The sequence below is a fragment of the Bombina bombina genome, chromosome 10 (assembly GCF_027579735.1).
Source record: "Bombina bombina isolate aBomBom1 chromosome 10, aBomBom1.pri, whole genome shotgun sequence".
Taxonomy (NCBI): Eukaryota; Metazoa; Chordata; class Amphibia; order Anura; family Bombinatoridae; genus Bombina; species Bombina bombina.
This window is the reverse complement of record NC_069508.1, coordinates 99,661,754-99,689,461: the sequence shown is the minus strand read 5'-3', so window position 1 is coordinate 99,689,461 and position 27,708 is coordinate 99,661,754. Positions and strand designations below refer to the sequence as shown.

Here is a 27,708-nt window from a genome sequence, read left to right as displayed (position 1 = left end):
TTTAACTGTAGTTTTTATTATTCAATCAAGAGTTTGTTATTTTGAAATAGTGCTGGTATGTACTATTTACTCAGAAACAGAAAAGAGATGAAGATTTCTGTTTGTATGAGGAAAATGATTTTAGCAACCGTCACTAAAATCCATGGCTGTTCCACACAGGACTGTTGAGAGCAATTAACTTCAGTTGGGGGAACAGTGAGCAGTCTCTTGCTGCTTGAGGTATGACACATTCTAACAAGACGATGTAATGCTGGAAGCTGTCATTTTCCCTCTGGGATCCGGTAAGCCATGTTTATTACGATTGTAAATAAGGGCTTCAAAAAGGGCTTATTAAGACTGTAGACTTTTTTTGGGCTAAATCGATTGATTATTAACACATATTTAGCCTTGAGGAATCATTTTATCTGGGTATTTTGATATAATAATATCGGCAGGCACTGTTTTAGACACCTTATTCTTTAGGGGCTTTCCCAAAGCATAGGCAGAGCCTCATTTTCGCGCCGGTGTTGCGCACTTGTTTTTGAGAGGCATGGCATGCAGTCGCATGTGAGAGGAGCTCTGATACTTAGAAAAGACTTTCTGAAGGCGTCATTTGGTATCGTATTCCCCTTGGGGCTTGGTTGGGTCTCAGCAAAGCAGATACCAGGGACTGTAAAGGGGTTAAAGTTCAAAACGGCTCCGGTTCCGTTATTTTAAGGGTTAAAGCTTCCAAATTTGGTGTGCAATACTTTTAAGGCTTTAAGACACTGTGGTGAAAATTTGGTAAATTTTGAACAATTCCTTCATGTTTTTTTCGCATTTGCAGTAATAAAGTGTGTTCAGTTTAAAATTTAAAGTGACAGTAACGGTTTAATTTTAAAACGTTTTTTGTACTTGTTATCAAGTTTATGCCTGTTTAACATGTCTGAACTACCAGATAGACTGTGTTCTGAATGTGGGGAAGCCAGAATTCCTATTCATTTAAATAAATGCGATTTATGTGACAATGACAATGATGCCCAAGATGATTCCTCAAGTGAGGGGAGTAAGCATGGTACTGCATCATTCCCTCCTTCGTCTACACGAGTCTTGCCCACTCAGGAGGCCCCTAGTACATCTAGCGCGCCAATACTCCTTACTATGCAACAATTAACGGCTGTAATGGATAATTCTGTCAAAAACATTTTAGCCAAAATGAACACTTATCAGCGTAAGCGCGACTGCTCTGTTTTAGATACTGAAGAGCATGACGACGCTGATATTAATATTTCTGAAGGGCCCCTAACTCAGTCTGATGGGGCCAGGGAGGTTTTGTCTGAGGGAGAAATTACTGATTCAGGGAACATTTCTCAACAAGCTGAACCTGATGTGATTGCATTTAAACTTAAGTTGGAACATCTCCGCATTCTGCTTAAGGAGGTATTATCCACTCTGGATGATTGTGACAAGTTGGTCATCCCAGAGAAACTATGTAAAATGGACAAGTTCCTAGAGGTGCCGGGGCTCCCAGAAGCTTTTCCTATACCCAAGCGGGTGGCGGACATTGTTAATAAAGAATGGGAAAGGCCTGGTATTCCTTTCGTCCCTCCCCCCATATTTAAAAAATTGTTTCCTATGGTCGACCCCAGAAAGGACTTATGGCAGACAGTCCCCAAGGTCGAGGGAGCGGTTTCCACTTTAAACAAACGCACCACTATACCCATAGAGGATAGTTGTGCTTTCAAAGATCCTATGGATAAAAAATTAGAAGGTTTGCTTAAAAAGATGTTTGTTCAGCAGGGTTACCTTCTACAACCAATTTCATGCATTGTCCCTGTCGCTACAGCCGCATGTTTCTGGTTCGATGAGCTGATAAAGGCGGTCGACAGTGATTCTCCTCCTTATGAGGAGATTATGGACAGAATCAATGCTCTCAAATTGGCTAATTCTTTCACCCTAGACGCCACTTTGCAATTGGCTAGGTTAGCGGCTAAGAATTCTGGGTTTGCTATTGTGGCGCGCAGAGCGCTTTGGTTGAAATCTTGGTCGGCTGATGCGTCTTCCAAAAACAAGCTACTTAACATTCCTTTCAAGGGGAAAACGCTGTTTGGCCCTGACTTGAAAGAGATTATCTCGGATATCACTGGGGGTAAGGGCCACGCCCTTCCTCAGGATCGGCCTTTCAAGGCAAAAAATAAACCTAATTTTCGTCCCTTTCGTAGAAACGGACCAGCCCAAAGTGCTACGTCCTCTAAGCAAGAGGGTAATACTTCTCAAGCCAAGCCAGCTTGGAGACCAATGCAAGGCTGGAACAAGGGAAAGCAGGCCAAGAAACCTGCCACTGCTACCAAGACAGCATGAAATGTTGGCCCCCGATCCGGGACCGGATCTGGTGGGGGGCAGACTCTCTCTCTTCGCTCAGGCTTGGGCAAGAGATGTTCTGGATCCTTGGGCGCTAGAAATAGTCTCCCAAGGTTATCTTCTGGAATTCAAGGGACTTCCCCCAAGGGGGAGGTTCCACAGGTCTCAGTTGTCTTCAGACCACATAAAAAGACAGGCATTCTTACATTGTGTAGAAGACCTGTTAAAAATGGGAGTGATTCATCCCGTTCCATTAAGAGAACAAGGGATGGGGTTCTACTCCAATCTGTTTATAGTTCCCAAAAAAGAGGGAACGTTCAGACCAATCTTAGATCTCAAGATCTTAAACAAGTTTCTCAAGGTTCCATCGTTCAAGATGGAAACCATTCGAACTATTCTTCCTTCCATCCAGGAAGGTCAATTCATGACCATGGTGGATTTAAAGGATGCGTATCTACATATTCCTATCCACAAGGAACATCATCGGTTCCTGAGGTTCGCATTCCTGGACAAACATTACCAGTTCGTGGCGCTTCCTTTCGGATTAGCCACTGCTCCAAGGATTTTCACAAAGGTACTAGGGTCCCTTCTAGCTGTGCTAAGACCAAGGGGCATTGCTGTAGTACCTTACTTGGACGACATTCTGATTCAAGCGTCGTCCCTTCCTCAAGCAAAGGCTCACACGGACATTGTCCTGGCCTTTCTCAGATCTCACGGATGGAAAGTGAACGTGGAAAAGAGTTCTCTATCTCCGTCAACAAGGGTTCCCTTCTTGGGAACAATAATAGACTCCTTAGAAATGAGGATTTTTCTGACAGAGGCCAGAAAAACAAAACTTCTAGACTCTTGTCGGATACTCCATTCCGTTCCTCTTCCTTCCATAGCTCAGTGCATGGAAGTGATCGGGTTGATGGTAGCGGCAATGGACATAGTTCCTTTTGCACGCATTCATCTAAGACCATTACAACTGTGCATGCTCAGTCAGTGGAATGGGGACTATACAGACTTGTCTCCGAAGATACAAGTAAATCAGAGGACCAGAGACTCACTCCGTTGGTGGCTGTCCCTGGACAACCTGTCACGAGGGATGACATTCCGCAGACCAGAGTGGGTCATTGTCACGACCGACGCCAGTCTGATGGGCTGGGGCGCGGTCTGGGGTTCCCTGAAAGCTCAGGGTCTTTGGTCTCGGGAAGAATCTCTTCTACCGATAAATATTCTGGAACTGAGAGCGATATTCAATGCTCTCAAGGCTTGGCCTCAGCTAGCGAGGGCCAAGTTCATACGGTTTCAATCAGACAACATGACAACTGTTGCGTACATCAACCATCAGGGGGGAACAAGGAGTTCCCTGGCGATGGAAGAAGTGACCAAAATCATTCTATGGGCGGAGTCTCACTCCTGCCACCTGTCTGCTATCCACATCCCAGGAGTGGAAAATTGGGAAGCGGATTTTCTGAGTCGTCAGACATTGCATCCGGGGGAGTGGGAACTCCATCCGGAAATCTTTGCCCAAGTCACTCAGCTGTGGGGCATTCCAGACATGGATCTGATGGCCTCTCTTCAGAACTTCAAAGTTCCTTGCTACGGGTCCAGATCCAGGGATCCCAAGGCGGCTCTAGTGGATGCACTAGTAGCACCTTGGACCTTCAAACTAGCTTATGTGTTCCCGCCGTTTCCTCTCATCCCCAGGCTGGTAGCCAGGATCAATCAGGAGAGGGCGTCGGTGATCTTGATAGCTCCTGCGTGGCCACGCAGGACTTGGTACGCAGATCTGGTGAATATGTCATCGGCTCCTCCTTGGAAGCTACCTTTGAGACGAGACCTTCTTGTTCAGGGTCCGTTCGAACATCCGAATCTGGTTTCACTCCAGCTGACTGCTTGGAGATTGAACGCTTGATCTTATCGAAGCGAGGATTCTCAGATTCTGTTATCGATACTCTTGTTCAGGCCAGAAAGCCTGTAACTAGAAAGATTTACCACAAAATTTGGAAAAAATATATCTGTTGGTGTGAATCTAAAGGATTCCCTTGGGACAAGGTTAAGATTCCTAGGATTCTATCCTTCCTTCAAGAAGGATTGGAAAAAGGATTATCTGCAAGTTCCCTGAAGGGACAGATTTCTGCCTTGTCTGTGTTACTTCACAAAAAGCTGGCCGCTGTGCCAGATGTTCAAGCCTTTGTTCAGGCTCTGGTTAGAATTAAGCCTGTTTACAAACCTTTGACTCCTCCTTGGAGTCTCAATTTAGTTCTTTCAGTTCTTCAGGGGGTTCCGTTTGAACCCTTGCATTCCGTTGATATTAAGTTATTATCTTGGAAAGTTTTGTTCTTAGTGGCAATTTCTTCTGCTAGAAGAGTTTCAGAATTATCTGCTCTGCAGTGTTCTCCTCCTTATCTGGTGTTCCATGCAGATAAGGTGGTTTTACGTACTAAACCTGGTTTTCTTCCAAAAGTTGTTTCTAACAAAAACATTAACCAGGAGATTATCGTACCTTCTCTGTGTCCGAAACCAGTTTCAAAGAAGGAACGTTTGTTGCACAATTTGGATGTTGTTCGCGCTCTAAAATTCTATTTAGATGCTACAAAGGATTTTAGACAAACATCTTCCTTGTTTGTTGTTTATTCCGGTAAAAGGAGAGGTCAAAAAGCAACTTCTACCTCTCTCTCTTTTTGGATTAAAAGCATCATCAGATTGGCTTACGAGACTGCCGGACGGCAGCCTCCCGAAAGAATCACAGCTCATTCCACTAGGGCTGTGGCTTCCACATGGGCCTTCAAGAACGAGGCTTCTGTTGATCAGATATGTAGGGCAGCGACTTGGTCTTCACTGCACACTTTTACCAAATTTTACAAGTTTGATACTTTTGCTTCTTCTGAGGCTATTTTTGGGAGAAAGGTTTTGCAAGCCGTGGTGCCTTCCATTTAGGTGACCTGATTTGCTCCCTCCCTTCATCCGTGTCCTAAAGCTTTGGTATTGGTTCCCACAAGTAAGGATGACGCCGTGGACCGGACACACCTATGTTGGAGAAAACAGAATTTATGTTTACCTGATAAATTACTTTCTCCAACGGTGTGTCCGGTCCACGGCCCGCCCTGGTTTTTTTAATCAGGTCTGATAATTTATTTTCTTTAACTACAGTCACCACGGTACCATATGGTTTCTCCTATGCAAATATTCCTCCTTAACGTCGGTCGAATGACTGGGGTAGGCGGAGCCTAGGAGGGATCATGTGACCAGCTTTGCTGGGCTCTTTGCCATTTCCTGTTGGGGAAGAGAATATCCCACAAGTAAGGATGACGCCGTGGACCGGACACACTGTTGGAGAAAGTAATTTATCAGGTAAACATAAATTCTGTTTTCTAGTTCTAAGGCTGGCATGGAAGAACTATTCCTAGCTGAACCTGCTGGCTCTATGTTTTTAAATAAAAAGCATTGCTAATACAAAGAGGCTCTAAACCAAACATAGGGTGGCAGTTATTCCCAAACCATTTAAATTGTACATATATAACCCACTAGTCCTAATGTCTCTAAAATAGGCTTAAGTACACCTTAGTCTAAAATGGAAGAGACCTAAACATTGGTTACCACCATCCTGAGCAATAAATATAAAACAGACATGATAAAATGTAGTATAGGAGTTAGTATAAAATACATACTAGACGTTTGCAAAGAAAATTATGTACCAGGATGAAAGTGCACATCTAAGTGAGGACTAAATATATGATGTACTGCAAGTGAGAATAAGACAGATAATAATAAAACCTCTAAATAATGTCTATAGGCAATCCAAAGGATCAGACCCCAGACCTCATATATAGTGATCCATACATACTGCAGGATATAATAGAAAGGCAGTGAAATGGTTCTCTAGTTTGTCCAAACAAATACGTTATAATTGGAGCCCTATGCATGGATAGCAGCTGACTACATGCTACTATGTATTAAAAAGGGGGGGGTTTACCTGGCTAACATATATAGTATAATATAAACATGGTAGTAGAGTAATAGAACTGACTGCCTTAAGCTGAAATGGACAATGACAGCATGAAATCGGTACTTATTGAAGGCTGGTCTGGCACATAATAGCAGTTAGAATAATACAAGCAATGTATGGTAACATAAGACATAATAAATAATATTAGAATGCTAGGTACAAATTATGGGAGTCCACAAAAACTTATATAGACCAGCCAAAGTGTACAATGCTCTGTAAGGTTATCCGATGCCGGAACGTCTCAGCTGCTACATTAAACATTTTAAAAGAATTGCATTCCAAAAAGTTTTATGAGCCATGGAAGTTTAGTTCAGTTTGCGACTCTATAGATAACACCTCTTTGCCAAGGGGGCTACCGCTGCATTCTGCATTTGTGGGGAATACTTATTTATACTTAACCCCTAAAGATAGAAAAAATTCCTAGCATACAGAACCCTTATCATGACCTGGGGCTTTCTATTGTGATCGCTCAAGTAGCGGCTGAAAACCCCAGTCCTGACGATCATGCCATGCCCCCAGGATCAAAAATCTGGCACCAGCCCACACCTTGACGATAGCCTATGCCGGTTCTCATTAGTGCAGGCAGATATCCAGGTATTGCGAGAGAGGCGGCTAAGAGTTCAAATTTTACAGATGCTGCTATTATCCAGTAAACGAAGGATTTGACTGAATGCCGGTCTCTGTAGGATCTGAGATCTACGTTGACAGAGTTCTCAGGATATAGCGCTTCCCTGAGTGATCCCAGTACTTCTAATGCAGGCCAGTGAATCCCAGATAGGTCCTTAATGGGTGTATGAACGGTCAGGAGGTGCGTTACTACAGACCTCTTCCTGTTAGTGCTGAAGGTAAGCGCATCGGCTGTGGTGTACATCGCAGGCCTAAGTGAATCTGAGCTGCTGACATCAAGTTGCAGAGGCTTCCGCAGCGTTACTTCACTGATAGAGCACACCAAGCCACATTCAGTTCCAACCGCTGGTACCGCTGCACACTCCGTGATATCTACCTCCTCTGTTGGTTTGTCGCTATGCGCCACCCCCGGCTCCACTGTGTTAGTACTTGGGTGCGTTTCGGTTTCCAGTGGAATAAAATAAGGTTTCGTAGCTTGATTTTCAGAAGGGGTGAGGAGTGTGGGAGGTTCGGTAGGTAGCACTGTTAAAGGCTGCAGCTCACCTTTTGCAATAGCGCAGGCACCTTTTTAGAGAAGTATATTCTTCCTCCAACACAGCATGAAGCTTAGAAAAATGAGCAGCCAGCATGACTTCCACCTCCCTCAGAACTAGTGAAGTATCCAGCGCCATATTGAAGTAACACGCGATTGACAAGTAAATGTATGTCTCTGTTCCCAAAGGATAGTAATAGATTGGTTGTAGCCAAGGTATTCCTCTTATTTCCCTGTAGCAACAGTTTTAAAAGCAGCGTTAATTGTCTGCTCCGTAACCCAGTTTCCTGGGGGGGGGGGGTAATGTGCAGCAGCCCCAGCCGCTGATATGGCCGATCTCACAAGGAGTAACAACCACGTTGCAGCTGAACTGAAGAGCATAGGCTGTCGGCTGTCTTGTAGTGAACTCCCCCTAGCTCCACAAACACCTCCAGGGTACTTCAGTGAAAATTGGGACTTATAGTTCAGACCTATTAATTCGATTTAGCCCCTAGAAGCTAGTCTAGAGATGGGAGCCCCACTCAGATGCGTCCGGCCGCTTCAGCTATAGGCTCCGCCCCCAAAGTTTGTTATTTTAAATGGTACCGGTGTGTACTATTTACTCTCTGGCAGAAAAGGGATGAAGATTTCTGCAAGGAGGATGATGATCTTAGCATTTTGTAACTAAGATCCACTGCTGTTCTCACAAGGGCTGAAGAGTACAGGAAAACTTCAGTTGGGGGAACAGTTTGCAGGCTAAACTGCATTAAGGTATGTTCAGTCTATTTGTTTCTAGACAGACTGTGTTATTTCTAGAAAAGGCTGTCAATATCCCCATGAGGGAAAGGTAAGCTGTATTCAGTAAAAGAGGAATCCAAGCTTGCATAAAGGGCTCATAGTTACTGGTGACACTAAAAGAAAAAAACATTTTGGTTTAATTACAAATATAACGTTTTTTGAGGGACTTTAAGGGGTCTTTGTGGCTTGTTTAAGGGTTATTAACCCACATGGCTAGTTTAAGAAACACTCTGTGGTGTTTTTTAGGCCCCATAACATCGAGTGAGGTGGGAGGGGCCTATTTTCAGTTGCACAGTTTATTTACCTCAGAAGCATCCAGCTACTACTTCTCCAGAGATTCCTGCTGTATTTGAGGGCTGTAAAGAGGTTTTTCCCCCACAAATCATTCCTAAAGGGCAGGTAGGCGCCACAGCAGAGCTGTGGCAAGGTGCTGAACGTTATTTTACCAGTTTTGAAGTTTTTTCAATCCGGTTTTTATATTAAGGGGTTAATTGTTTATTTGCATAGTGGTGCAAAGTTACTAAGGCTTTATGATGCTACTGTCAAAATTTTGTTTTGTTTACTGCTTTTTTTACACTGTTTTGCAGAGTTTGTGCATCTTTTTTTCTCTTAAAGGCACAGTACCGTTTTTGTTTAAAGTGTTATTTTCTTTGATTTAAGTGTTTTCCAAGCTTGTTTGTTTCATTACTAGCCTGTTTAACATGTCTGACACCAAGGAAAATCCTTGTTCTATGTGTTTAGAAGCCATTGTGGAACCCCCTCTTAGAATGTGTCCCACTTGCTCCAATATGTCTATAAATTATAAAGAGCATATTTTAGCACTTAAACATATTGCAATAGATGATTCTCAGTTAGAAGGAAATGAGGGTTTAGCATCTAGCTCTCCCCAAGTGTCACAACCAGTAACGCCCGCACAAGTGACGCCAAGTACCTCTAATGCGTCGAATTCATTTACTTTACAAGACATGGCCATAGTTATGAATAAAACCCTCACAGAGGTTTTCTTTAACTGCCTGGTTTACAAGGAAAGCTTGACAGCTCTGGGTTAAGAACAAATGCTGAGCCGTCTGACGCTTTAGTAGCCGTATCCGATATACCCTCACAATGTTCTGAAGTAAGGGTAAGGGATTTTTTATCCGAGGGAGAGATTTCTGATTCAGGAAAGACGCTCCCTCAGACAGATTCTGATATGACGGCCTTTAAATTTAAGCTTGAACACCTCCGCTTATTGCTCAAGGAGGTATTAGCTACTCTAGACGATTGTGACCCTATAGTGGTCCCAGAGAAATTGTGTAAAATGGACAGATACTTAGAGGTTCCTGTTTACACTGATGTTTTTCCAGTCCCTAAGAGGATTGTGACTATTGTTACTAAGGAGTGGGATAGACCAGGTATTCCTTTCGCTCCCCCTCCTGTTTTTAAGAAAATGTTTCCCATATCTGACACCATACAGGACTCATGGCAGATGATCAAAGATCCTATGGATAAAAAATTAGAAGGTCTCCTAAAGAAAATTTTTGTTCATCAAGGTTTTCTTCTCCAACCTATTGCATGCATTGTTCCTGTAACTACTGCAGCTGCTTTCTGGTTTGAGGCTCTAGAAGAGGCTCTCCAGGTGGAGACTCCATTAGAGGATATTATGGATAGAATTAAAGGACCAGTCAACACATTAGATTTGCATAATCAACAAATGCAAGATAACAAGACAATGCAATAGCACTTAGTCTGAACTTTTTTATAACAGATTTTTTTATAACAAATTTCAAAGTTATGTATATTTCCACTCCCCTTGTACCATGTGATAGCAATCAGCCAATCACAAATGCAAATACGTATAGTCAGTGAATTCTTGCACATGCTCAGTAGGATCTGGTGACTCAAAAATTGTAAATATAAAAGACACTGCAAATATTTTTTAATGGAAGTAAATTGGAAAGTTGTTTAAAATTACATGCTGTATCTGAATCATGAAAGTTTAATTTAACTTGAGTGTCCCTTTAAGGCCCTTAAGTTGGCTAATTCTTTCATTACAGATGCCGCTTTCCAAATGGCTAAATTAGCGGCAAAGAATTCAGGTTTTGCCATTTTAGCACGCAGGGCGTTATGGCTTAAGTCCTGGTATGCTGATGTGTCATCTAAATCTAAGTTGTTGAACATCCCTTTCAAAGGAAAGACCCTATTCGGGCCTACACTGAAAGAAATTATTTCAGACATCACTGGAGGGAAAGGCCATGCCCTCCCTTAGGATGAAACAAATAAGATGAGGACCAAACAAAATAATTTTTGTTCCTTTCGGAACTTCAAAGGTCCCGCTTCAGCTTGCCTTGCAGCAAAGCAAGAGGGGAATTCTGTCCAATCCAAGTCAGTCTGGAGACCTAACCAGGCTTGGAACAAAGGTAAACAAGCCAAGAAGCCTGCTGCTGCCTCTAAGACAGCATGAAGGGGTAGCCCCCGATCCGGGACCGGATCTAGTAGGGGGCAGACTCTCTCTCTTCGCTCAGGCAAGAGATGTTCACGATTCCTGGGCTTTAGAAATTGTGTCCCAAGGATATCTTCTGGACTTCAAAGACTCCCCCCCCCCCCAAGGGGGAGATTTCACATTTCTCAATTGTCTGCAAACCAGACAAAGAGAGAGGCGTTCTTACGCTGTGTAGAAGACCTACATACCATGGGAGTGATCCACCCAGTTGCAAGAGCGGAACAAGGGCTAGGTTTTTACTCCAACCTGTTTGTGGTTCCCAAAAAAGAGGGAACTTTCAGACCGATCTTGGATCTCAAAATTCTAAACAAATTCCTCAGAGTACCATCTTTCAAGATGGAGACTTCTGATCCAGGAGGGTAAATATATGACTACCGTGGATTTAAAGGATGCGTATCTACACATCCCTATTCACAGAGATCATCATCAATTCCTCAGATTCGCCTTTCTGGACAGGCATTACCAGTTTGTGGCCCTTCCTTTCGGGTTGGCCACGGCTCCCAGAATTTTCACAAAGGTGCTAGGGTCCCTTTTGGTGGTAACAAGACCGCGGGGTATAGCAGTGGCGTCTTATCTAGACGACATCTTAATTCAGGCGTCGACTTTCCAGCTAGCCAAGTCTCACACGGACATCGTGTTGGCTTTTCTGAGATCTCACAGATGGAAGGTGAACATAAAAAAAGAGTTCTCTCATCCCTCTCACAAGAGTTTCCTTCCTAGGGACTCTGATAGACTCGGTAGAAATGAAAATATTTCTGACGGAGGTCAGAAAATCAAAACTTTTAATCACTTGCCGAGCTCTTCATTCCATTCCTCGGCCATCAGTGGCTCAGTGTTTGGAGGTAATCGGACTCATGGTAGCGGCAATGGACATAGTTCCTTATGCCCGCCTACACCTCAGACCACTGCAACTATGCATGCTCAAACAGTGGAATGGGGATTATGCAGATTTATCTCCTCAACTGCATCTGGACCAAGAGACCAGAGATTCTCTTCTCTGGTGGTTGTCTCAGGACCACCTGTCTCAGGGAATGTGTTTCCGCAGGCCAGAGTGGCTCATAGTAACGGCAAATGCCAGCCTGCTAGGCTGGGGTGCAGTCTGGAAATCCCTGAAAGCACAGGGCTTATGGTCTCGGGAGGAATCTCTCCTCCCGATAAACATTCTAGAACTGAGAGCGATATTCAATGCGATTCAGGCATGGCCGCAGCTAGCTGCGGCCAAATTTATCAGATTTCAGTTGGACAACATCACGACTGTAGCTTATATCAATCATCAAGGAGGAACACAGAGTTCTCTAGCGATGATGGAGGTAACCAAAATATTCCGATCACTCTTGCCATCTCTCAGCAATCCATATCCCAGGGGTAGAGAACTGGGAGGCGGATTTCCTAAGTCGTCAGACTTTTCATTTGGGGGAGTGGGAGCTCCATCCGGAGGTATTTGCCCAGCTGACTCAGCTATGGGGCACACCAGAATTGGATCTGATGGCGTCCCGACAGAACGCCAAACTTCCTTGTTACGGGTCCAGGTCCCGGGATCCCCAGGCGGTACTGATAGATGCTCTAGCAGTGCCCTGGTCCTTCAATCTGGTTTATGTATTTCCACCGTTTCCTCTCCTCCCACGTCTGGTTGCCATAATCAAGCAGGAGAGAGCTTCAGTGATTCTTATAGCGCCTGCGTGGCTGCGCAGGACTTGGTATGCAGACCTGGTGGACATGTCATCTGTTCCACAGTGGACTCTGCCAATGAGGCAGGACCTTCTAATCCAAGGTCCATTAAAGCATCCATATCTAACTTCTCTGAGTCTGACTGCTTGGAGATTGAACGCCTGATTCTATCAAAGCGTGGTTTCTCTGAGTTGGTCATTGATACCCTGATTCAGGCTAGAAAGCCTGTCACCAGGAAAATCTATCATAAGATTTGGCGCAGATATCTTTGTTGGTGTGAATCCAAGGGTTACTCATGGAGTAAGATTAGGATTCCTAGAATTTTTTCCTTTTTCCAAGAAGGATTGGAGAAGGGATTATCAATTAGTTCCTTAAAAGGACAAATATCTGCTTTGTCTATTCTTTTACACAAACATCTGGCAGATGTCCCAGACGTTCAAGCGTTTAGTCAGGACTTGGTCAGGATCAAGCCTGTATTTAAACCTGTTGCTCCACCATGGAGCCTAAATTTGGTTCTTAATGTTCTTCAAGGGGTTCCGTTTGAACCTATGCATTCCATAGATATTAAGCTTCTATCTTGGAAAGTTTTGTTTTTAGTAGCTATCTCTTCGGCTCGAAGAGTTTCTGAGTTATCTACTTTACAGTGTGACTCACCTTACCTAGTTTTCCATGCAGATAAGGTGGTTTTGCGTACCAAACCTGGGTTTCTTCCTAAGGTTGTTTCTAATAGGAATATCAATCAGGAGATTGTTGTTCCTTCTCTGTGTCCTAATCCTTCATCAAAGAAGGAATGTCTGTTGCACAATTTTGATGTGGTTCGTGCTTTAAAGTTCTACTTACAAGCAACTAAAGATTTCCGTCAAACATCTTCATTATTTGTTGTTTATTCTGGTAAACGGAGAGGTCAAAAGGCTACGGCTACCTCTCTTTCCTTTTGGCTGAAAAGCTTAATCCGTTTGGCTTATGAGACTGCAGGCCAGCAGCCTCCTGAAAGAATTACTGCTCATTCTACTAGAGCAGTGGCTTCCACATGGGCTTTTAAAAATGAGGCTTCTGTTGAACAGATTTGTAAGGCGGCGACTTGGTCTTCGCTTCATACTTTTTCCAAATTTTACAAATTTGATACTTTTGCTTCTTCGGAGGCTATTTTTGGGAGAAAGGTTCTACAAGCAGTGGTGCTTTCCGTTTAAGGTACCTGTCTTTCTTCTGTTATGTGTGATCAGTCCACGGGTCATCATTACTTCTGGGATATAACTCCTCCCCAACAGGAAATGCAAGAGGATTCACCCAGCAGAGCTGCACATAGCTCCTCCCCTCTACGTCAGTCCCAGTCATTCTCTTGCACCCAACGAGTGTGGGAGAGGGAGGGGCCGTTTTGGCGCTCTTTGCTACGCATCAAAAAATACCAGTCAGTTACTTTTATTTTTCCTGCATGATCCGGTTCATCTCTGATAGATCTCAGGGGTCTTCAAACTTCTTTGAAGGGAGGTAAATTCTCTCAGCAGAGCTGTGAGAATTCTTTTAGTGACTGTGAATAAAAACGTTGCTTTGTATTTTTTATGTCAAATTTAATTATTGTTATTTTACTAATGGGAACAAACCTTTGCTAAAAGTTTTGTTGTTTTAAAGTTTGATGCTATAACTGTTTTTCAGTTCACTATTTCAACTGTCATTTAATCGTTAGTACCTCTTTGAGGCACAGTACGTTTTTTGCTAAAAAAGATTATAACCAAGTTGTAAGTTTTTTGCTAGTGTGTTAAACATGTCTGACTCAGAGGAAGATATCTGTGTCATTTGTTCCAATGCCAAGGTGGAGCCCAATAGAAATTTATGTACTAACTGTATTGATGCTACTTTAAATAAAAGTCAATCTGTACAATGTGAACAAATTTCACCAAACAGCGAGGGGAGAGTTATGCCGACTAACTCGCCTCACGCGGCAGTACCTGCATCTCCCGCCCGGGAGGTGCGTGATATTTTGGCGCCTAGTACATCTGGGCGGCCATTACAGATAACATTACAAGATATGGCTACTGTTATGACTGAAGTTTTGTCTAAATTACCAGAACTAAGAGGCAAGCGTGATCACTCTGGGGTGAGAACAGAGTGCGCTGACAATGCTAGGGCCATGTCTGATACTGCGTCACAGCTCGCAGAGCATGAGGACGGAGAGCTTCATTCTGTGGGTGACGGTTCTGATCCAAACAGATTGGACTCAGATATTTCAAATTTTAAATTTAAATTGGAGAACCTCCGTGTATTACTAGGGGAGGTCTTAGCAGCTCTCAACGATTGTAACACCGTTGCAATACCAGAGAAACTGTGTAGGTTGGATAAATACTTTGCGGTACCGGCGAGTACTGACGTTTTTCCTATACCTAAGAGACTAACTGAAATTGTTACTAAGGAGTGGGATAGACCCGGTGTGCCGTTCTCACCCCCTCCAATATTTAGAAAGATGTTTCCAATAGACGCCACCACTCGGGACTTATGGCAAACGGTCCCCAAGGTGGAGGGAGCAGTTTCTACTTTAGCTAAGCGTACCACTATCCCGGTGGAGGATAGCTGTGCTTTCTCAGATCCAATGGATAAAAAATTAGAGGGTTACCTTAAGAAAATGTTTGTTCAACAAGGTTTTATATTACAACCCCTTGCATGTATCGCGCCGATTACGGCTGCGGCAGCATTTTGGATTGAGTCGCTTGAAGAGAACCTTAGTTCATCTACGCTGAAAGAGATTATCGCTGACATTACAGGAGGTAAGGGCCACGCCCTACCTCAAGACAAAGCCAAAGCTAAGGCTAGACAGTCTAATTTTCGTCCCTTTCGGAACTTTAAAACAGGAGCAGCATCAACCTCCACTGCACCAAAACAGGAAGGAGCTGTTGCTCGTTACAGGCAAGGCTGGAAGCCTAACCAGTCCTGGAACAAGAGCAAGCAGGCCAGGAAACCTGCTGCTGCCCCAAAGACAGCATGAACCGAGAGCCCCCGATCCGGGACCGGATCTAGTGGGGGGCAGACTCTCTCTCTTCGCCCAGGCCTGGGCAAGAGATGTTCAGGATCCCTGGGCTCTAGAGATCATATCACAGGGATACCTTCTAGACTTCAAATTATCTCCCCCAAGAGGGAGATTTCATCTGTCAAGGTTGTCAACAATCCAGATAAAGAAAGAAGCGTTTCTACGCTGCGTACAAGATCTGTTATTAATGGGAGTGATCCATCCGGTTCCGCGGTCGGAACAAGGACAAGGGTTCTACTCAAACCTGTTTGTGGTTCCCAAAAAAGAGGGAACTTTCAGGCCAATCTTAGATTTAAAGACTCTAAACAAATTCCTAAGAGTTCCATCGTTCAAAATGGAAACTATTCGGACAATCTTACCCATGATCCAAGAGGGTCAGTACATGACCACAGTGGATTTAAAGGATGCTTACCTTCACATACCGATCCACAAAGATCATCACCGGTATCTAAGGTTTGCCTTCTTAGACAGGCACTACCAGTTTGTAGCTCTTCCATTCGGATTGGCTACGGCTCCAAGAATCTTCACAAAGGTTCTGGGTGCCCTTCTAGCGGTACTAAGACCGCGAGGGATTTCGGTAGCTCCGTACCTAGACGACATTCTAATTCAAGCTTCAAGCTTTCAAACTGCCAAGTCTCATACAGAGTTAGTTCTGGCATTTCTAAGGTCGCATGGATGGAAAGTGAACGAAAAGAAGAGTTCTCTCTTTCCTCTCACAAGAGTTCCATTCTTGGGGACTCTTATAGATTCTGTAGAAATGAAGATTTACCTGACAGAAGACAGGTTAACAAGGCTTCAAAATGCATGCCGCGTCCTTCATTCCATTCAACACCCGTCAGTAGCTCAATGCATGGAGGTGATCGGCTTAATGGTAGCGGCAATGGACATAGTACCTTTTGCACGCCTACACCTCAGACCGCTGCAATTATGCATGCTAAGTCAGTGGAATGGGGATTACTCAGATTTGTCCCCTACTCTGAATCTGAATCAAGAGACCAGAAATTCTCTTCTATGGTGGCTTTATCGGCCACACCTGTCCAGGGGGATGCCATTCAGCAGGCCAGACTGGACAATTGTAACAACAGACGCCAGCCTACTAGGTTGGGGCGCTGTCTGGAATTCTCTGAAGGCTCAGGGACTATGGAATCAGGAGGAGAGTCTCCTTCCAATAAACATTCTGGAATTGAGAGCAGTTCTCAATGCCCTTCTGGCTTGGCCCCAGTTAACAACTCGGGGGTTCATCGGGTTTCAGTCGGACAACATCACGACTGTAGCTTACATCAACCATCAGGGAGGGACAAGAAGCTCCCTAGCAATGATGGAAGTATCAAAGATAATTCGCTGGGCAGAGTCTCACTCTTGCCACCTGTCAGCAATCCACATCCCGGGAGTGGAGAACTGGGAGGCGGATTTCTTGAGTCGCCAGACTTTTCATCCGGGGGAGTGGGAACTTCATCCGGAGGTCTTTGCCCAAATACTTCGACGTTGGGGCAAACCAGAGATAGATCTCATGGCGTCTCGCCAGAACGCCAAACTTCCTCGCTACGGGTCCAGATCCAGGGATCCGGGAGCAGTTCTGATAGATGCTTTGACAGCACCTTGGAACTTCAGGATGGCTTATGTGTTTCCACCCTTCCCGCTGCTTCCTCGATTGATTGCCAAAATCAAACAGGAGAGAGCATCAGTAATTCTAATAGCACCTGCATGGCCACGCAGGACTTGGTATGCAGATCTAGTGGACATGTCATCCTGTCCGCCTTGGTCTCTACCTCTAAGACAGGACCTTCTGATACAGGGTCCATTCAAACATCAAAATCTAACTTCTCTGAAGCTGACTGCTTGGAAATTGAACGCTTGATTTTATCAAAACGTGGTTTTTCTGAGTCGGTTATTGATACCCTAATTCAGGCTAGGAAGCCTGTTACCAGAAGGATTTACCATAAAATATGGTGGAAATACCTATACTGGTGCGAATCCAAAGGTTACTCCTGGAGTAAGGTTAGGATCGCTAGGATACTGTCTTTTCTACAAGAAGGTTTAGAAAAGGGTTTATCAGCTAGTTCATTAAAGGGACAGATTTCAGCTCTGTCCATCTTGTTACACAGACGTCTGTCAGAAAACCCAGACGTCCAGTCCTTTTGTCAGGCTTTAGCTAGGATCAAGCCTGTGTTTAAAGCTGTTGCTCCACCATGGAGTTTAAACTTAGTTCTTAACGTTTTACAGGGTGTTCCGTTTGAACCCCTTCATTCCATTGATATAAAAATGTTATCTTGGAAAGTTCTGTTTTTAATGGCTATTTCCTCGGCTCGAAGAGTCTCTGAGTTATCAGCCTTACATTGTGATTCCCCTTATCTGATTTTTCACTCAGACAAGGTAGTTCTGCGTACTAAACCTGGGTTCTTACCTAAGGTAGTCACTATCAGGAACATCAATCAAGAGATTGTTGTCCCATCCTTGTGTCCAAATCCTTCTTCAAAGAAGGAACGTCTTTTACACAATCTGGATGTAGTTCGTGCCCTCAAGTTCTACTTGCAGGCAACTAAAGATTTTCGCCAAACTTCTTCCTTGTTTGTCGTTTACTCTGGACAGAGGAGAGGTCAAAAAGCTTCTGCTACCTCTCTCTCCTTTTGGCTTCGTAGCATAATACGTTTAGCCTATGAGACTGCTGGACAGCAGCCTCCTGAAAGAATTACAGCTCACTCCACTAGAGCTGTGGCTTCCACTTGGGCCTTTAAGAATGAGGCCTCTGTTGAACAGATTTGCAAGGCTGCAACTTGGTCTTCACTTCATACTTTTTCCAAATTTTACAAATTTGACACTTTTGCTTCTTCGGAGGCTATTTTTGGGAGAAAGGTTCTTCAGGCAGTGGTTCCTTCTGTATAATGAGCCTGCCTTTCCCTCCCGTCATCCGTGTACTTTTGCTTTGGTATTGGTATCCCAGAAGTAATGATGACCCGTGGACTGATCACACATAACAGAAGAAAACATAATTTATGCTTACCTGATAAATTCCTTTCTTCTGTTGTGTGATCAGTCCACGGCCCGCCCTGTTTTTAAGGCAGGTAAATATCTTTTAAATTATACTCCAGTCACCACTTCACCCTTGGTTACTCCTTTCTCGTTGATTCTTGGTCGAATGACTGGGACTGACGTAGAGGGGAGGAGCTATGTGCAGCTCTGCTGGGTGAATCCTCTTGCATTTCCTGTTGGGGAGGAGTTATATCCCAGAAGTAATGATGACCCGTGGACTGATCACACAACAGAAGAAAGGAATTTATCAGGTAAGCATAAATTATGTTTTTCCCTCCCTTCATCCGTGTCCTAAAGCTTTGGTATTGGTATCCCATAAGTATGGATGAATCCGTGGACTCAATACATCTTACAAGAGAAAACAAAATTTATGCTTACCTGATAAATTTCTTTCTTTTGTGATGTATCGAGTCCACGGCCTGCCCTGTCTATTTAAGACAGGTAGTATATTTTTATTTAAAAAACTTCAGTCACCACTGCACCCTATGGTTTCTCCTTTTTCTTCCTAGCCTTCGGTCGAATTACTGGGGGTTGGAGCTAAGGGATGAGCTATATGGACAGCTTTGCTGTGGGTGCTCTCTCTGCCACTTCCTGTAGGGAAGGAGAATATCCCATAAGTATGGATGAATCCGTGGGCTCGATACATCACAAGAGAAAGAAATTTATCAGGTAAGCATAAATTCTGTTTTTTGTACAACAGTGGATATCCTTTGGAGATAAAATGTATTGATATCTCTTTTATACCAATGTTTATGTGTAATTTATATCTATGCACAAAGGTTCTATCATGCAGATACTGAACATTGATCATGAATATTTTCATTAACAGTGGAGATCCTTTAGAGATAAGATCTATTGGTATCTCTTATACCCATTGTATGGGTAATTTATATGTATGCACATATGTTTATAATGCAGATACTGAACATTAGTCGTGAAGTTTTTCATTAACAATGTACATTGTGTATTCACTTTATAAGTAAACGCAGTCTGCTTATTCTGGACATGGATTTAAAGTGACAAAGTTTTGACAAAGCCAGTAGGCGAAACATGTTCAAGGAGCAATGACAGGATTGTTGGGTGTCCTGTCGTTTTAATTTGGCACTAGTCTATGTGGTATTTCTTATGTATCAATCTACTATGGGGAAAGTGGTATCGCCTTAGGAGATCTGTTGTTCGGGCTTATCCGATACTAGTTAATTTAAGGTACTTAAGTAGCACATACCTGTAATTTCAGCACAAATTATTACTGCCCTAGGGTAAGCTTTGTGCTACTCATATTTCTTTTACTAACCTCGTGTGGTGGTTACCGAGTTGCCCACAGTACAAATTACAAGCATATGATATGATATTTAACAACTAACAATAAGTATTTTTAGTGGCAACACTTGACAAACCTAGGGTAAACTGTACTGCATAGTGCTTAGACACACGTTAGTGCCCTTACTGAGTACAATCCATATAAACAAGTTTAATTTATGTTATACACTGGTTAAACGTTGAGCTCAATTTATAGTGGCCTCTGTATTCCTTAATTTGTGGAATACTGCACAATCTAAGTGTGACCTTAGGGCATATAGATATTCCTTATTTATTTGCACGTTCAATACTAAGCGTATACAAATCATAGTGGGGTGAGAGGCCTCTCTATAGGAGTCTTGCTGTTCGAGCATTTCTAAAACCAGCTGATTTAGGTTACTGCTGTTATAAATAAATCGCATATCCTACACATACCTGCCTGGTGCGAGCTTTAGTGTTGAGCCTCGTCGCCAAGTATTTCACTCCTTTTGGAGGTTGCTGAAAATCTTATAATAAAAGGATACGATATGTAACTTTTTAATTAATCAATAGCAACCGATACAGCCCGTTCGGCTGAGAAACGCATTGCAATCTTTTATAACATCTGTTTTTATACCCTTTTGGGTGAAGTCTAACACCCTTTGTTTTTAAAAAACATTTTAATAAATATATGTTGTACCATTTGGACCCTGAGCCTGTCTTACCTACCACACCACCTGGAATTCCTGGATCCCTACATCCTTTTGCAGGATCAGTTTAGCTGGGTCACTGTGATTCCCTTGTCAGCGTCAATTAGCACATTGGTGCTGCTCCCCTTGTGAGTATCTCTTTGTGATCCATTTCACAGATTCCCGTCGTATATATTAAATGTGATTGACTCACGCATGTGCTCAGTTAGAAATCATTAGTGCATTGCTGCTCCTTCAACAAATGATACCAAGAGAATGAAACAGATAAGATAATAGAAGTAAATTAGAAAGTTGTTTAAAATTGTATTCTCTATCTGAATCATGAAATAATTTTTTGGGGTTTTATATACCTTTAACGTTTGAATACACGGTAACTCCTGTGGTTTCATTTATATGCACATGCTCCATTTTGGATATTGGGCTCTACAAATGATAGCGGAGAAATACCTTTAATCTGTGGAGCAACCAATATTCCAATTGTGACCCTTGGGCACACTAACAAGTAATTTATATATATATTAATGTAAACTACACGTAACTTACAAGGTATCAATACCTAGCCATAGTACTACTGTTGCAATATTCTATCACAGAATACATATGGGTACAATTTATTTTAGTATCCATATAATACTCAGTGAGGTATACAATATATTAGTACACACTTTGACTGAATAGTGGCCCCCAATAGGTTTGGACCCATTTTGTGGGGATGTTAGCCCACAGCAGATCACAAACATATCTTTACCATTAAGATTTACCACTAATCCTCTTTAGATGGGAGTTACTATCATGATAGCAATTCAGGATAATAATTTGTAACTATCCACCCTTTTCACTACATTAGTTTGAAAACCACTTTTACTTGCTGCAACTGTTTTTATTGTGTGTTACCCTTTTTAAATAAAACTAATAAAGTTGATATGTTTTAAAACTTATATACACTAAGCTTATACGTATGAGGGTCGAGTGCTTTTTCGGTTAGTATCCTGTCTAGCTCTCTTGCTGGAATTGTTCTTGTATATGGATTTACAAGTGTCTACTTTGTACCTGTTGGTCTATATGTGGTGCTTCTCTAGTCAGTAAGGCCACATGACACGCTAAATATGTGTGTATGCTTAAGTATATACATGTATACTACATACTGATGCTTATGTCGTGTATAGATTTGTAAACTTTGTATTAGCTTATGTATAAGTTTATATAAATATAAGTATTCTTCAGGAAAAATTGTTTGGATATCCATACTGATTCTTTTTCTCCTTCAAGAGATCGAGAGTTTTGTTCTTTGAATGAAAGTCTTCCTTATTGACCAGCGGTCCTAACTCATGTTGCCAAAATCCTTCCTTTATAAAAGGATTTGGAGCATATGGGGATAATTAATCCCAGTACCTGTACCGCTTCAGGGTCAAAGGTTTTACTCTATTCTATATATCGTCCAAAGGGACTTACAGTCCCTTCCTAGATTTAACATCCCTAAACATGTTTGTCAGCATTTAATCTTGTATAATGGGAACCATTCTCACTATTTTACCCTTAATCATAAAGGGTCAGTTTATGGCTACTATAGACATCAATGATGCGTATCTGCGCATTGCTATACACAGGGATCACTTTCAGTTCCTGAGGTTTGCATATCTGCACACAATGCCAGTTTGCCTCCCAAAAGCTCATTATATCCTTCTATAAGGGTAGCTTTTATAGGATTTATTATAGGCTCAATCCTTATGCATCTAGTTCCTGAGGGAATTTCGCAAAATGAATATTAATAGGGCGTCTCTCTCCCTACAAAGTGCTCCATTCCATTAGTAACTCAGTGCATGAAGGCAGTGATTCTTATAGTAGCCCCTCTTCACTTAAGACCCCTTTATCTCTATGCTACCTCAGTGCTTGAGATATCTATGTTGGAGTAACAGATTGCTTGTTTGGTCTCCTCTAGAGGCAAGGTTATCCATTAATATTCTGCTTCTTCAAACGATTCTTCGGGCTCTTCAGACCTGGCCCTCTTGAAGGAGACCCAAAGGCTTGCATGATAGACACCTTGGTGTGTCCATGGGATTTTATATAGCATACCTGTTTCCTCAGTTTGTTCTTCTTTCAAGAGTCATTGCTCTAATCAGACAGGAGTCAGCGTCAGTAATATGAATTGCTTCAGCATAGCCCCACAGGGCATGTATGCGGATCTAGTGCAGATGTCCCCATCTCTGCAATGGATCTTTCTCTACGATAAGACATGTTGTTGCAAGGTCCTCTCTTCCATCAGTATCTCAAATCACTAAATTTAATGGTGTGGAGGTTGAACGGCTAGTTTTTAGACATAGCAGTTTCTCAGATTCGGTCATTGAAACTCTGATACAGAATAAAAAGTATGTGACACAAAAGATTCAACACAAGATTTGGAAGGCCTATTGTGAATGGTGCTCTTCCAAACTGTTTTCTTGGTATTCCTTTAGGATTCCTAGAATCCTTAAATGTGTACAGGATGGCCTTAACAAAGATTTGTCTGCTATTTTTCTGCAAGATCACATTTCTGCTTTATTCTTTTTCATAGAAAGTTGGCTAAAATTCCTGAGGTTCAGACTTTTTTCCAGGTGTTAGTTCGAAATAGGCTAGTTATTAAACCTATTTCTCCACCTTGGAATTTGAATCTTTTGGTATTACAAGGTTCTCCCTTTGAACTATTGCATTACATTGACATCAACATGTTGTCTTGGAAAGAAATACCTGTTACACTATGCAAGCGTAACTCTAGGGGGTGCTAGAAGAAATATATCATTTTTAAAAATATAATTTAAAAAAAAAAGGCAAACCAAGGCCTAATATAAATATAGATGTATTACAACAATCTGTAGGATAATACTGAAGTATAGTAAAAACAATAAACACTATAAAAATAATATAAAATGATCAGATAATAATGTATAAAGACAAAATAATAATGACAATTACAGAAAAAATGAGACATGGACTCTCATCAAATGTGATGTGATGAGATCAATATAAACAGAAAATGCAGCTTAAAACAATATATAATAAATAAATAGTATTAAGTCTCTAATAAGTTCTTATCTGTATATGATATTGATGCTCAGACAGTCCCAAGATTAGGAGGGCACTTCAGAGGTTTATTAGCCCTCCTGGGTAGCACATATATAAGATTCTCCCTTAGATCCAGAAGTCAGCTCCTTGTCACAAAACCAGTCTGGGTAAATACGCTCTCTGTGCAAAGAAAATCAAAGACAAGGGCGCCTCCACGTGTGATACAGTTTGGACAAATGTAAAAATAGGTGAATACAGATTTTATACTCACAAGTAAAGCAGCACTCTGTTGTGCTTATAGAGGCAGACTGGGAGTTCACAGTGTCCCAGTTCACTGACCAAGGCAGTGCAGCAAATCACTCCAGGGTAGATTTCAATCAAGCTCAGGCTCTCAGCGAAGAGTTAAAATACCATAGTTTAATGGTGCAGTAAAATACAATATAAAATGTCACAAATGTGACCGTAACAATGGATAAACAAGCAACTAGTTTCTCAGATCTCTGTCTGTTTTCTCGGGCTTCTATCCAAAGACTGAGAGCTCTGGCTTATAAATGCTAAATGACCACTCTAAGAGTGAAACATAACCACACCTATTCAGGTGTGGAAGTGAACCTGCCTCATCAAGTGTGTGAGTGCACACCTGTTTCAATCAGACCATAGTTAGAATACAATGATTAAAACCATTTCCAAATAATTCACATTATACTAAAAAACAAACAAGTACTGTACAAATTGGTTAATAAAGGATGTAAAAAACAACAACCATAGCCAAACATTATCTTATGGTGGATATCATGTCAGCATCATATGTTATAGGATATTATTATGGTATTCTAAAATAGTAACATTAAAAAATTGTTCCCCACCTTTTTTAAAAAAAATATATACACACATACATATATAAAAGTACATGATATTCTAATTCTTGGTGTTCATACCAAATGTCTTAGTATGTTGTCAGTTAGTCTAAATAAGTTAAAGTTTTATTAAAGCACCTATTGATGTTAACAGCCTTTGGTCAAATATGTATAAGCAAGATTTTCTATAGGAGAGAGCCCTTGATATTATGCAGGCCTTATTGAATATATATATATATATATATATATATATATATATATATATATATATATATATATATATATATATATATATATATATATACACATACACATATACATAATATTTTAAGTCTAATGCGCCTGGTGTTCCCAGGCAGTCTCCCATCCAGGTACTGACCAGGCCTGGCCCTGCTTAGCTTCGAAGATCAGACGGGATCAGGTACATTCAGGGAAGTGTGGTAATATCTTAATCTAAGCGATATGAAATGTATGTATTAAGCAATAGATAAGTGTACTTAGTGAATATCTATTAACCTACTCTAATGTGTAAAAACAGGGTTGTAATACATTATGTTCAATATACAAAAATAAGATGGTATAGAAATACAGTAGTAAAAATATTGTTTAATGTGTTGGAGATAATGTTGAGGTGTATATTGTGAGTGCAGACTTAACTAAAATGATACAATAAAAATGTTCAGTGAACAGTGTATATGTTTTCTAATGTACAGCATATATATTCAGAAATCCATAATAGTATGGGTGTATTCCATGTATTAAACCGGTATATCCTATGTTGGTATAACAAACCCATATCTTGAAGTGGTATATATAGATATACATACACATACATGAACACACATATACATATATACATACACACATACACACATATACATATATATATATATATATATATATATATATATACACACACACACATACATGCATACATATATATATATATATATATATATATATATATATACACACACACACACATACATACATACACACATATATATATACATATACACACATATACACGCACACACATACACATTGCATGTGCACTAAATGATTGTGTTATATACCAATCATGACTATAATGTGATCAACCTTATGTGATGTATGATACATATATGTGTGCTGTGATATATAAAAGTGAAGAAGAATAAATGTATGACTATAAAGTCAATATGTGTAGTATATAATATACATTTGTACTGTGATATACAAAGAGGAGAAAAATAAATGTATGACTATAAAGTCAATATGTGTAGTATATAATAAAAATTTGTACTGTGATATACAAAGAGGAGAAAAATAGCTATTTGGAGTGCAATACTTTCAAAGCATTAAGACACTGGGGTGTAAATTTTGTAAAGATCGGATATTTCCTTCATAGTTTTTCAAACATTCAGAAATAAAGTGTGCTCTTTTTATTATTTAAAGAGACAGTAACGCTTTTGTTTAAAAGCGTTTTTATTGCATTAATAGCCTGCCAAATTCTGTCTAACATGTCTGTACCTTCAGATAGCATATGTTCTGTGTGTATGGAGGCCAAGGTGGTTCCCCCTTTAAATGTATGTGCAAATTTTGCCATGGCGTCCAAACAAAGTAAGGACAGTACTGTCACATTTAATAAGGTTGCCCAAGATGATTCTTCAAATGAAGGTAGTGGGGATAGCTCATCATCCTCTCCTTCTTGTGTCAACACCAGTTTTGCCCGCGCAGGCGATACCTAGTACATCTAGCGTGCCAATGCTTGTTACTATGCAGCAATTAACTGCAGTAATGGATAATTCTATAGCAAATCTTTTATCCAAACTGCCAGCATTTCCCAGAAAGCGTGATTGCTCAGTTTTAAATACAGAGGATGAGCAAGGTGGCGCTGACGATAATTTCTCTGTTATACCCTCACATCAATCTGAATTGGCAGTGAGGGAGGGTCTGTCTGAGGGAGATATTTCTGATTCAGGAAAAGTTTCTCAGCAGGCAGAACCTGATATTGTGGCATTTAAATTTAAGTTAGAACATCTCCGCGCCCTGCTTAAGGAGGTGCTAACTACTCTTGATGATTGTGACTCTTTGGTGATTCCAGAGAAGTTGTGCAAAATGGACAAATTCTTAGAGATCCCTGTGCACGCTGATGCCTTTCCGATACCCAAGAGGGTGGCGGACATAGTGACCAAGGAGTGGGAGAAGCCAGGTATACCTTTTGTTCCACCTCCTATATTTAAGAAAATGTTCCCCATTGTCGACCCCAGAAGGGACGCATGGCAAATGGTTCCTAAGGTTGAGGGGGCAGTTTCAACGTTAGCCAAGCGCACAACTATTCCTATTGAGGACAGTTGCGCTTTCAAAGATCCTATGGATAAAAAATTGGAAGGATTGCTTAAAAAGATATTTGTTCAGCAAGGTTTTCTTCTTCAACCAATTTCGTGCATTATTCCTGTCACCACGGCAACGTCTTTTTGGTTCGAGGAACTAGAAAATTCGCTCCAAAAGGAGACTCCATATGATGAAGTCATGGACAGAATTCACGCACTAAAGTTGGCTAATTCCTTTATTTTGGATGCCGCTTTTCAATTGGCTAAATTAGCGGCAAAAAATTCAGGTTTTGCAATTGTGGCGCGCAGAGCGCTTTGGCTAAAATCTTGGTCGGCGGATGTGTCGTCCAAAACAAAATTGCTTAATATTCCTTTCAAAGGTAAGACCCTTTTCGGGACGGAATTGAAGGAGATTATTTCAGACATCACTGGGGGGAAAGGGCCATGCCCTCCCACAGGATAGGCCTTTCAAGGCTAAGAACAAATCTAATTTTCGTTCCTTTCGCAATTTCAGGAACGGACCGACTCCTAACTCTGCAGCCTCTAGACAAGAGGGTAACACTTCCCAGCCTAAACCAGCATGGAAACCATTGCAAGGCTGGAACAAGGGTAAACAGGCCAAGAAGCCTGCTGCTGCTACCAAGACAGCATGAAGGGGTAGCCCCCGATCCGGGACCGGATCTAGTAGGGGGCAGACTTTCTCTCTTTGCTCAGGCTTGGGCAAGAGATGTTCCGGATCCCTGGGCACTAGAAATAGTCTCTCAGGGGTATCTTCTAGAGTTCAAGGAACTTCCTCCAAGGGGAAGGCTCCACATGCCTCGCTTATCTTCAGACCAGATAAAGAGACATTGCGTAGGAGACCTATTAAAGATGGGAGTGATACACCCAGTCCAACAGCGAAACAAGGTCTGGGTTTTTACTCAAACCTGTTTGTAGTTCCCAAAAAAGAGGGAACTTTCAGGCCAATTCTGGATTTAAAAATTCTAAACAAATTCCTCAGAGTTCCATCATTCAAAATGGAAACCATTCGGACGATTTTACCAACAATCCAGGAGGGTCAATAT

General features: G+C 41.7%; 1 protein-coding gene and 1 pseudogene across 1 annotated transcript in view; one reads left to right on the top strand and one right to left on the bottom strand.

Moving 5' to 3' along the window:
- The window catches only part of RABGAP1L (RAB GTPase activating protein 1 like), a 1,244,335-nt gene that overhangs the window by 126,571 nt on the left and 1,090,056 nt on the right, over positions 1-27,708 (top strand). The gene's annotated exons all lie outside the window — the stretch shown is intronic.
- Positions 24,660-24,778, bottom strand: LOC128641500 (uncharacterized; annotated as a pseudogene).